The sequence below is a fragment of the Erythranthe guttata genome, chromosome 10 (assembly GCF_056151865.1).
Source record: "Erythranthe guttata isolate IM_541 chromosome 10, IM_541, whole genome shotgun sequence".
Classification (NCBI taxonomy): domain Eukaryota; kingdom Viridiplantae; phylum Streptophyta; class Magnoliopsida; order Lamiales; family Phrymaceae; genus Erythranthe; species Erythranthe guttata.
The window spans coordinates 2,738,393-2,751,783 of record NC_142542.1 but is presented as its reverse complement, the minus strand read 5'-3'; the positions used below and the strand labels follow the sequence as shown (position 1 = coordinate 2,751,783).

Below are 13,391 nucleotides of genomic sequence, written 5' to 3'. Positions count from 1 at the left end.
TCTGTCATTTTACAATTCCAATATTGTATTAATTTATAATTACATATTTTTCAATTATACTAGTATTAACTCTTCAACATTCTTTCTGCATTAACTAGTAAATAAGGGTGTTTTTGTCTATTTATATCTATTTTCCTACAATCAAGATATATTTATTGAGATTCTTAAGACTTGTGTCAAGGTGAAAAACGACACATATTTAAGAACGAATGGAGTATTAAATTTCAAAAAGGTCTGCAATCGGTTGGGCTAATTGTTAGTTAATAGTACCAAACATAAAAGCGTACTCTCTCTCATAATATGTAGGTAGGTATTATTATTATTTTTTTCTTCTTTAATTCATGAAAATTATTAGAATTTATTATTCTTTGGATTATCTTGGGAAGATAGATGCAACACCTGGTTATTTACATTGGATGAATTTGAACCGTAGATTTGATTAAATAACTACCAACTAATCAAACATACATATGACAATGTTTGTGTGTGTATGATTATGTATAGATCTACAGTTCAAATTCACCCAGTGCTAATAACCATATGTAGCATTTAATTTCCCAATTATCTTATTTGGTAAAACAAAATAAAAGTGGTTTTATCTTATTATGTTGCGACATAAAGACTGTTGCTATTTGCAGCGGAACTTTTACTGAAATTGGCTTATTTGCAGCGGAACCTTTTTCATTTTTTTTTTCAATTTCTCTCTCCTATTCCCAAACTCTCTCTAGAAATTTGAATTTCGTAACTTTTTTCGACTTTGAAACCGTAGCAAATGAGGCTCGATTCCGATAAATATTCAATATCCTACTACTTTTAATTAGTTTTATTTCCAATTTAGGTAAAAACACATGTTTAGGATTAGATCTAGCAAAATTTCGAAAAAAAAAAAATTGAATCTCCCGTTTTCTGGAGCACGGAAACTCGAAGAAAATTCAAGTTTCCGTGCTCTGCAGAACGGGAGATTCAAACGACTTGAATCCTCCGTTCTGCAGAGCACGGGAACTTGAATTTTCTTCGAGTTTTCGTGCTCCAGAAAACGGGAGATTCAAAGTTTCGTGCTCCAGAAAACGGTACCTTCAAACTGTTTTTTGAATTTTTATTTTCGGAAAAAAAAAAAAAAAATATGAATCACTCGTGCTGTAAAACACGGGAACTTGAATAATCTTCATGTTCCCGTGCTCTGCAGAACGTAGGACTCAAAAAACAAGAAGTTCCCGTTCTGCACAACACGGGAACTTGAAGTTCCCGTGTTCTGCAGAACGGGAACTTAAAGTTTTTTTTTTTTTAAATATCGAATTTTGTACTTATTTGAGGAACATGATAACACATATTCAGATTATTGTACTCGTTTGTATATTCATCGTCAAAATCACCATCATCACCCCACCAAATTATAAAAATTAATAATACAAAGTAATAAAGTAAAAAAAAAAAAAAAAAAAAGAAAAAAAAAATGGAAACTAAAACATATTCCCGTCTAGGGGATGGGTACACGGTACACCCTTTTTTTTTCTTTCTTTTTCATATTCCAGGTGCTGCACAGCACGCTCTCCATACAATTTTTTTTTTTTTTTTAACTTGTAAAAATAATCTGGATTGCCTATCGAAAAATTGTTGTTTTGGTTCGAATTTATCTAACAGCCTTTAAATTTTAAAGTTTTCGACTTTTATTAGTTGAGAGAGTTTCGATTTTTTTACAAAGTTAGAAAATTGACAAATGAGACTACCGCTGCAAATAAGCCAATTTCAGTAAAAGTCCCGATACAATTAGCATTTCAGGAAAAAAAAAAGGCTAGAAACTCAAAGCCACCTCTTTGGGAGGTCAACTCAATTATCATATTGTGGGATGCATTCGTTTGGTTTATGATTTAATATTTATGCCATGAGTTCATGGAAAATAAAGGCACACAACAATATTATATTGCCTAACCCTAATTGTAATTTGTACCTACAAAACTACCAAAGTCTATTGAAAGATAATTATCTATAAGTCTATAAAAGTCTATTGATTAGTATCAATCCTATTGCAAATAAGTCACAAAATTTATCTTCTTAATAGTTTATTTTATTTGAATTAGAAATTATTATTTCTAACTTATATATAAAATATAAAATATAGTTGGCTATTTTTATTTCCATCTTCGGATTTGTTTTAAAAATACCATCACTCATTAGAAGAGTTTATACATCCCATTGATTATTAGGGTTGTGGTTTCAGATTTAAATCATATCCCTCAACATTTTTTTTAATTTGTAACATAATGTTTTTATATTTTTTGATTGCACCCCTAATTGTATTCATAGAAAAAAAAATATATGAATGCTTATAAATAATTTCTACGAATATTTTTTTTTAGTTTAAAACAATATGTTATCGTACTAAATAAAATTTATAAATATTTACTTCATGTTATTTTTCTACTAATACTTCTTAAATATTTTTTTATTTTTTTATTTTACAAATACTTCTTACATTCAAACTCCGACTCATAAGTTTAGGTAAGAAATGGTTAATGGCACCAATAATTAATCTAGTATATGAATTTATCTACATAACTAGTACATTAAAATTGCATTATTAAGATGCTAAGTTATTAAATAAACTTAAGTGTTCAACATCCTACATTTAACATAATGTTCTTATACGTTCACACGTTTATTCAATGTTCAACCTTTAGTGTCACGCAAGAGATGACCCAGTGGTTGGAGCAAGTGAGCATTTATCAGTTGACCCAAGTTCAAATCCCCTTGCTAACGGTTCGTTTGGTTTGTAAGCTATTATACGAGAGTGTGAATTTACTCAATGCACCTATATAGTTGGCTGCGGATTCCTTCATTACGAAAAAAATAAAAAAAAAATCAACATTGAGCACTTTCATTCTATCAAATATAGCCCATTTCAATATATTTGATTCTTTAAATAATTCAACAAGAAATCAACATTGAGCACTTCATTCTATCAAATATAGCCCATTTCAATATATTTGATTCTTTAAATAATTCAACAAGTAGTCCAATAATTCTTATTATGGTCCTTCTTTAAATAATTCAATATCGTAGTCAAATAATTCATATTACGACGATCACATCGGCGGAAGAAAAATATAAATTATTAAGGGTATTTATTATATTTTATAAAAGAGTATTTTAAAATTTAAAAATGAAGTGGTGGAATGAGGGAATTTGATGGTGGAGAAGCAAGCACCAGTAGAAAATATTTAGACGAATAGAGAGCACTTGGCTTTGTTTTCTATCTTTTTTTTTTTTTTTTTTGATAAATTACGAAAATTCTCCGACACTTAGGCTAAATTATGGAATACCCCCATCTATTCGTAATTATCAAAATTCCCTTGACTTTTATTTCCGTCTTATACCGACCCCCTTAAGGTGTGATTTTTAACGGAATTTTTTTTGTCGTTATAAAGTAGCATAAAGAAATATCGCGTCTGTAGGGATAGAATCGACATTTTTCGTGAAATGTTCGCGTTCGCTGGAATAAAAAAAGATTCCGTGAAGTTACAGCACAAGGGGGTCAGTGTAAGATGGAAACAAATATGGGATTACTTTTGATAATTACGGATAGGAGAGGATATTTTTCGTAATTTAATTTAAGTTCATGAGGTTTTTCGTAATTTCCCCTCTTTTTTTGGGTACTATAGTAGGGGTGGAAATTGGAACGGAATTTTCGAATTTCGCCAATTCCGATCTGAAAATATCCGAATCTGGAAGCCTTTTTCATTCCGATTTTCGATATTCCGATTTCCGATTTTTCCGATTATTTTTTGAACAGAGTTGGAATTACATATAAAATTGTTGGAAATTCCAATTTCCAATCCAATTTTATTTTCGAAATATATAATTATATATATATATATATATATATATATATATATATATATATATATATATATATATATATATATATATATATATATATATATATATATTGTATCTTTATAATATAATTTATCATATATGTTATAGAAAAAATATAATACCCAATTAGGCCCAAGTAAGAGCCTAATATTATTGAGAGACTAAAGAGTCTTGATGAATTGCAAGAACTATCTTTTTTTTCTTTTTTTTTTTTTGTTATGTTGGTTTTTTGAATTGTTATTCTATTCATGTTTTGCAAGAACTATGTTATTGACCTTTGTTTTAAATTCTTGTATTTTACTTAAAAATTATGAAAATATTAGAAAAAAAATCTGAAAATTACCATTATTTCCCAAAAAATTAAGAATTGATTCAATTTTCAAAAATTCCGAAATTCCACGGATTCCGAGGTATTCCAAAATTGGAATGAATTTTGAAATTACAACTTTTTTTAGAACGAAAATTGGAATCTACTTTTAACTTCCGAAAAAATTGGAAAATTTTCAAAAAAGGCATGTCCAATCCATTCCGTTTGATGTCCACCCCAGGGTACTGATTAATAGGATATTTAAGAATATATTAGGCAATTTGTTTTCTTCAAACAGAACTTGTAAGATTAAAAAAATAAAATTATTTTAACCGTTATAAGCTATGTAGCATGGACACGGAAACGGCGATACGGGGAACAGAGAAACGGATACGGGAAAACGATATCTTCCGAAAATTGGGATACGACAACTTGGGGGAAATGTGTAAATATTAAAAGTATAGGGATATATCTATTAATATTATACATAAACATATATAATTTTTTATATATATAATTTATATATATATATATATATATATATATATATATATATATATATATATATATATATATATATATATATATATATATATATATATATATATATATATATATATATATATATATATATATATATATATATATATACGGGTCGGTTCTGGGTCGGTTCCAATAAGACCCGTAACCCGACCCAGAACCATCCGGTTCTAGAAACTCAAACCCATTACCCGACCCAGAACCATTTAGCTGACCCATACCCGCCCCAAACGGGTCGGTTCCGGGTCCAAGACCCGCCAAACCCGTACCCATTTGCATCCCTAGGTCTAGGTTTTATATATTTTTCACGGGTCAGGTCTCGGGTTTAGGCAAACCCGGCCCAGAACCGACCCGTTGCCATCCCTATTTTCAGTTGAGTCGGACATAGCCAAAATTTGATGGCTTGATCTGATTATATATGAATCGAGTTTAAATATTTGCAAGCCCGATAGAGTTTGAGTTTTTTTATTAAACCCGATTAAATTAAGAAGTTTTCTGTTTTTGTGATAGTAGATTTGCTTGTTCTCCTCCTCCATAACAATGGAGAGAGTTTTTTATTCCAACTCTATGTCAAGTTAAACATGTGGTTGTAATCTTCGTCTGTTTATTTGTATTTGAATTTTTCTGAAATGAGTAAAAATACATTACGATTAGTAGTTTAATATATGTCCAATATAAACTAGCGACCCTAAATAATACGTGAATCTAGGTCGAGCTACCAACTATGAAACTCGATAATATTTCAGATTGAGCCTATAGTAACAACTGCCACTCGTATTTGATATTGCGGAGACGTGACCTAAGTCTTTATATTCTATTTCTAAGTACATTTATTCAATTTGCAAAAAATATAAATTACAATGTAGGTGTTGGTTACCTTGATCGAATACATTATGAAATAGTGACTAATATAAGTAATAGCGAATCTTGAGATAATTTGAGATTCTACTTGACTAATAATAGTTGTCCGTTTGCATACAATAAATAAACAAAGTATTAAATATTACCATTTAAAGTCAGATCATCATACAGGACCAAAATTATTGAAAGGGTGTGATTTGAACGTTTAATATCTTATAAAATCATTTACTTATTTTGGGAGAAAATCAAACTAGTTGGTACTCTATCCGAGAATTATTTTTAAACAATCCACATAACGAATTATTCTTGACCACATATTTTTATTCGATAAGATACAAAGTTCGACTGACTCGAGATTATGTTCAATTGTACAAATTAAAAGGCTTAATCCCACTTTTCATTCTTGAAATTGACCACTTTGGCACTTTGCACCGTTAAAAGTCAATAGTGACACTTTTCTCCTTCAAAACACAATAAAAAATGAATTATCATTTATTATTCAATTAATGGTGCATCATAAATAATTTATTGGTGTTTTGAACTATATTATGTTAACTATATGTGACAAGCTCGACCTAACAACTGTTGGTAAAATAATTTAAATTTAAGTCAATTGACAAATACTTACTTATTCCAACGACTAACACAAACTTGATCAAATTTGACCAATTGCATATCTAACCAAGTTGAAACGCAAATAAATATCCGAAAAAGTCAAATTTTTTTTTTTTGTTATATATACCTTTGGCTAGATCGAATTCGTTTACAACCCTAACGACAAGTCACATCAATTTAGAATTGCTTACCTTCTCTAGACCGGGAAATAGTTTTTCCATTTTATGTTCTTTTTTCTTAAAATAGTATTTCTTCCTTTGTCATGCATGCATGAGTTATCATTTCAAAGAAATAAAATTATTTAAATGTGACAACAACAATTGTAATAAAAAAAAACGTGCTTACTTGGTAATAATAGTTCAAGAGCTCGTGAGTTCGCTCCTAAATTTCGTTTGTTTATTATTATTAATGTATAACAAATATACGAGCAATAATATTTAAAATTCAAAAATTAAATTTCTCAGCTCGCTCGTGAGTTTTGTTTATTTGTTATTATTAACGTATAATACAAATATGAACAATAATATTAAAAATTCAAAAATGGCAGAAAATTCTCAAAATTAGTAATAAATTAAAAAGAATTGCAATAATGTCATTAGAATTTCTTAGGTTTCCTAATATTTATTACTTTATATCATATATATATATATATATATATATATATATATATATATATATATATATATATATATATATATATAGCATACCGATAATGACTATACAAAGAAATCTAGCATTGATGTACCTAACAACTATTTGTCTATTTGTATAGAATTTCATCACATTTATGTTGAGTTTTTTTTACTCTAATATCGCAGAGTAAATTAATCACACGTATTAAATTAAACAAATCCAGCATGACTATGACTTAGTGGTGGAGAATTCATTAAATTAAACATCTACTTTCTTAAAGCACTTTAGTATTTTCAAATTTCCTGCATAGGAAGTGGAGTAATGAGTGGTATCTACTTTTTTCTTTTACTTTTAAGTTTAATATATAAAGTGGTAGCAAGCTTCTTCAATTTTATTTTTTCATAATTATTATTATTATTATTATTATTATTATTATTATTATTATTATTATTATTATTATTATTATTATTATTATTATTATTATTATTATTATTATTATTATTATTATTATTATTATAATAAATTATAATAATTTTGAGAATGCACGTTAGACTTTTTTCAATAATATTATTCTAAGGGGGCTTGATTTTAAAAGCCCACAATGGATAAACCCAAAAGCAACCCGAATTGGGTAATTTGTGATTCGTAAGTTCTTGAAGCCCATTCCAATACTTCATAAACTAAGATATCACAAATTTGTTCCTAACTTTAACACTTAGGCATCGGCAATGGAGTCTCTAAATTCATTAAGTTTCCATATCTATATATAATATAAAAAGAGAATCTATGCCCTCAATGATTGACATGTGGCAAATTATGATGTCATTTGTCAAAATTGCTTAGTTGGAGTTCAATTGATTAGGTGGATTCTTCAATTGATTAGGTGGCATTTTTATTTATGGATGTTTTTAAGTTTTTTCCTATTTTACATTTACACAATCATTTAATAATTACCACATGTATATATATTATTTCCAAAGTTAATATTATATAAATTCGAAATAAATAAATCTTATTTATATTTTCAGTATTTCAAAATATATTTATTCAAATAAATTCATGAAACTCAATTTTTTTACGAATATTCAAATAATTTTCATAAAAAAAATATTTGTTTAAATACTAAAATATTAAAATAGAGCAATATGTTGTTTTTTTTTATTTTTAATTTTCAATATTTTAGAATATTCGAATATCCATTCCATTAAAAATAATAATGAAAAAATATTTTAGTTTTTAATTGAAGTATTTAATAAATATACACTATTTTTTTATATAATTTTTATTATACCGTATTTCAAATTAAAAATAATTATATTATTTAATAAATATGCAATGCACGGTGAATTAATTCTAAATGCATTAGTTGGTTGTATATTTGGAAAACACTATTTAATATATAATAATATCATCCGAATTATAGAACGAATTATATATTATATTTATTAATATGGAAACATAAATACGATCACAAGTCCATAAATAGATCTTATTCATACTACATCAACAATATACATATTAGATACAGATACACATACATACAACTACAACCCTGCACGAACGAAGCGGATGTAAACCCCCCACATTCGGCTGGGTTATTTATTTAAACTTTACCTAATGAAATATTAAATCACTAATATAAAGTAATCATTAATATTCCAAGATTCCTTCATATCATCTTTGATTGATTTAATTTATACTTTAATTCAAAATTGAATGGTAAAAAATAAAAATCGTATCTTTATATTTAATGTTCTTATATTGCAAGATTTTTTTTCCACAAGTTTTTTTTTTTTTTTTTGGTTGTTTCCAATATTTGTTTGATTTGATTTCATTTACTAAATCTTTTGAATTTTTAATTTTTCCATAGAATTAAGTTCATTTTCAATACTATATAAACCCCTCAATGTTCATTTCATTTTTTTCTACCACCATTCGATTACAAATTCACAATGTTCGTTTTATACAGTTTCATATTACATTTTTTTTTATCATTTCTTATTAATTATTATAATTATATATGCATACTTTTATATTCATAATTATTTTTATATATACATATTAGTACTATTTGTATTTCTTTCTCTTGGTACTATGTGCAAAACGGGCTTTAAAAACGTGCAATTTTTTTTTTGTTTGGGGGGCAAAGTGCAAAACGGGCTTTAATTTAGGGGGTAAACTGCTTTTTACTCTAATTTTAATATACTTTTTTTTTTCATGCAGTTTATTAAATAAAGTCGTGCGTACTTTATGAAGATAAAAAAAATTGTTTGCGCTCAGTCCAAACAATGTGTTCTTTGCAACGCGTATTTTGATCATAATTTCGATCCATGTATGTGCGTCTCATGTAGGGAATCAATCAAAGTTGTTCCACGCTCTGGATCTTGCATTGTATGTGGGATGACTGAAATGGAAGATTTCAAATCTTTCTTTTGTTGTGGGTTATGCGATGAAGCTTTTATACATGAACGATGTATTCCTACAAATCAGTGTTGGACCAATGAATCCACATGGAGGTGTGATTCATGTGATTGGTTATTTAATATGTGATAATCTCAATTTTGATGATGTTGAAGCGGTGGATAATTGCTCGATATGTTATTTTACAAAAATATTTACACGTTATGATATGCAAAAACTGGTACGTTATTTATTATATATATTTTTCTTATTCAAAAGATGCGTTTTAATGTGATTGTACTTTTATTAACAATTTTCATTTTAATTACGTTGTAGTATCTGCGCAAAACTTTCACCGAGACTGCTGGATTGGTTGCCAAGAAATATATCCATGTTGAATACGAAGAGGGTTCGTTGAATAAAATTAGTTTGTATGAAGCAAAAAATAAATCACGCGGGATATACCTCACAATTGGTTGGAGTTCGTTTTGTACATCGAATCATTTTATTATTGGCAATACATATTCGTTATCGTTCGACCCCATAAGAAATATAATAAAAGTTACGAACATAGAATAGTTTATTACATTTTGCAATTATGTTTGTTAGTTATTCTAATATTTTTATTTTCTATGTATTCATATCTTTATGGAGTATTCTAAATATAAATATTTTGATTTTGGTGCGATAATATATATTTTTATTAATTTTTGATACATCTATATATATTTGTTTTGTGTTTATAGATTGTTCCAACTGTATTATCAATTATTTACTATAACTTCAATGTGAATTGTCGTATACAATATGCAATTAATATTCTCGAGAAACATTATTTATAATTAATAATATACATATATATTAATGTGCATCAACAAGACCTATCAATATACATATATGATTGTACGGATTAATTGCCAATCACCCGGATATATGACTGACGTCATTACTCCACCCATTAGTGAAGCAATATATGTATATTAATAATAATAATAATAATAATAATAATAATAATAATAATAATAATAATAATAATAATAATAATAATAATAATAATAATAATAATAATAATAATAATAATAAAATATACGTGAAAAGAAATAACGCCATTGATTATATTTTTTAGACTGTGAGAAAGCGTGTAGATTGTAGAATGATTGGTTACTATTTTTTAGGGTTGTAACTCGAGGTAATAACAGATAATGAGATAAATAGGGAGGGAAATTAGGAAGAACTTAGAGCAAAAAAAAATTAAAGGTATATATGGTATAACTATAAAAGAAACTTAAAAAATAAATAAAAACTAGAAATAATCTTTATCTATATATATAATATAAAAAGAGGATCTATGCCCTCAATGATTGACATGTGGCAAATGATGATGTCATATCTCCAAATTGCTTAGTTGGAGTTCAATTGATGATGTGGATTCATCAATTGATTAGTTGGCATTTTTATTTAGGTATGTTTTTAAGTTCTTTCCTATTTCACATTTGCATAATCACTAAATAATTACCACATATATATTATATTTCATGCATTCAATATTCTATAAATTTGAAAATATTATATTTTTTATAGTTTAATTATCTGAAATATATTTTTTGAATTTAGTATGAATACTCTTTTTTTTTTTTTATTATTATACCTATATATTTTTGAATTTAGTACTTTTTTAAATAATATTTAAAATATTTTAAATCTCACGTTTTAAATAAATTTAGAACACTCAAATTTTTATAATAATATATTTTCAAATTTAGTTTTCTTTTATAATAATATTAAAAAAATAAATTAAACAATATAATAATATTATTTTATAATTTTACATTAATTTTATTTTATTAATGCATTATCATATTATAAAGGAATAAATCATTCGTATTCGTATTGACTTATTAATATTAGTATTAGTATCAATATTAGTATTAATATTAGTATTATAATTGGTAATAGTATTAGTATTGACATTAATATTAGTATTAGTATTAGTATCAGTATGAGTATTAATATTAGTATTATAATTGGTAATAGTATTAGTATTACTATTACTATTAGTATTTGTATTAGTATTGGTGTATTATTATTAGCATTAAATATTTGTATTAGAATTGGCCTATTAATATTAGTATTAGTATTAGTAATCATATTAGTATTGGAGTATTAGTATTAATATTGGTATTCATATTATAATTGGCGTATTAGTATTAGTATTAGTATTAGTATTAGTATCAGTATTAATATTAGTATTAGTATTAGTATTAGTATTAGTATTAGTATTAGTATTAGTATTAGTATTAGTATTAGTATTAGTATTAGTATTAGTATTAGTATTAGTATTAGTATTAGTATTAGTATTAGTATTAGTATTAGTATTATTGGTATTACTGTTAGTATTAGTATTAGTATTAATATTATAATTAGTATTAATATTAGTATTAGTATTAGTATTAGTATTAGTATTAGTATTAATATTATAATTAGTATTAGTATTAGTATTAGTATTAGTATTAGTATTAATATTATAATTAGTATTAGTATTAGTATTAGAATTAGTATTAATATTAGTATAAGTATTAATATTAGCATTATTATTAGTATTAGCATTAGTATTAGTATTAGAATTAATATTAACATTAGTATTAGTAATAGTATTACTATTAGTATTTGTATTATTATTACTATTGGTAGTAGTATTATTAGTGATGGTTTTAATATTAATATGAGAATTGGTATTAGTACTTTCAGTGTTGGTTTTAGTATTAGTAATAATAGTAGTTATTAGTGTCGTATTAGTGTTAATATTAGGGTGAAATAGTCAATTATATGCCGCAAATTGAGAGTTAAAAGTAAATATGAAATAAATATGTTTATCAACTCAGAATCGATCGATATAACTAATATTACTAGCAATGTTGTGTGCACGAAAGAAATTCAGCGAATATGAAGGTAAATACAAAAAATTGTGTATTTTGATACACATTTGTTTTTTTTTTTTTGTGTATATTTAGTTTGCAATATTTACATTTTGTTCGCTCTTTATGCTAATTTTACTAGCGACTTCAATGAAGTTTTTGTTTATCCAAGGTATTTCAGTACAAATTGTATTGTCTTCCTTTACAATTTTAGATAATTTATGTTTTTGTAATGTGTATCTATGATTGCATATGAACAATAAAAAATGTGTAATGTTTACTCTCAAGGTATTATGTGTTATAGATGATGTCAATGCATGTTCTATAAAACACCACTTTTATTTTAAGATTCGAGTGAATTGAAAAAGATAGTTGTAACATTCTAAGTCAAATGATTTATCTTATTTTTTATGTCACAATTTTCTTATTTTATTTTATTATCATTTATTTTATTTGCACCAAAAGACGAAATATCTAGCCCACAGGGTCTCCATCTCTTGGTCCGACAAGTATTTGGTGGAAGAATGCAAATTCATGGAGACTCAACGGCCCGATAGGGTAGCCGGCTTGGAACTGGTCCCACAAGAAACCAACCCTCATTGGAATTGAGATTCCTACACTGCGGTTGTTATGATTCGATTCGAAGACCTTGCACCAACTTACCATATAAGAACCAGTTGAGTTATACCCACGCGGGACATTTTGTTTATATAATGGAAATTGTTTTTTTGTGTGTTTTTTTATTTATATTGTATTATATATCAATTATTCAAAGTTTTCGATAAATTTTCTTAATCAATTTCTTTCTTTTTAATTGTTCAAAGTTTTCGATAAATTTTTCTGTAAAATTGATCCCGTGCATCGCACGGGTGAATTACTAGTTTTAGATATAAAGATCAACATCAATAGAGATTCTAGAGAGTCTTTAAAATAGAAACTATACCTAAAGTTTTTAAATATTTTTCTATATTTGGGATTGTATACAAATACTCTAACCTAAAGTTGCCCCATGGTAAATTAATCAAAAAAATTAAGAATATCAAATTTATATTTGTGTAGTTGAAATATATATTTTTGTTTCTTAAAATATTTATTTTTGTTGTTGAAAATAAAAAAATTCTAGGTGAGCATATATTAAAAAATTAAGATAATGCAATTGGAAAATAACTATAGAAAAATTTATGTACAAAATTAAACTATAAATGTAGTTATAGTATGAAATAATTTATAAATTAATAAATGAA

The 13,391-nt window shown here is 26.0% G+C and overlaps 1 long non-coding RNA gene across 1 annotated transcript; it reads left to right on the top strand.

Annotated features, from left to right (window-relative positions):
• The first annotated feature begins 10,537 nt into the window (after window positions 1-10,537).
• On the top strand, window positions 10,538-12,961 carry LOC148767276 (uncharacterized). The gene is made up of 2 exons (XR_016033944.1): window positions 10,538-10,694; window positions 12,613-12,961. It is a non-coding gene; the product is annotated as an uncharacterized LOC148767276 (long non-coding RNA).
• Window positions 12,962-13,391: the final 430 nt, after the last annotated feature.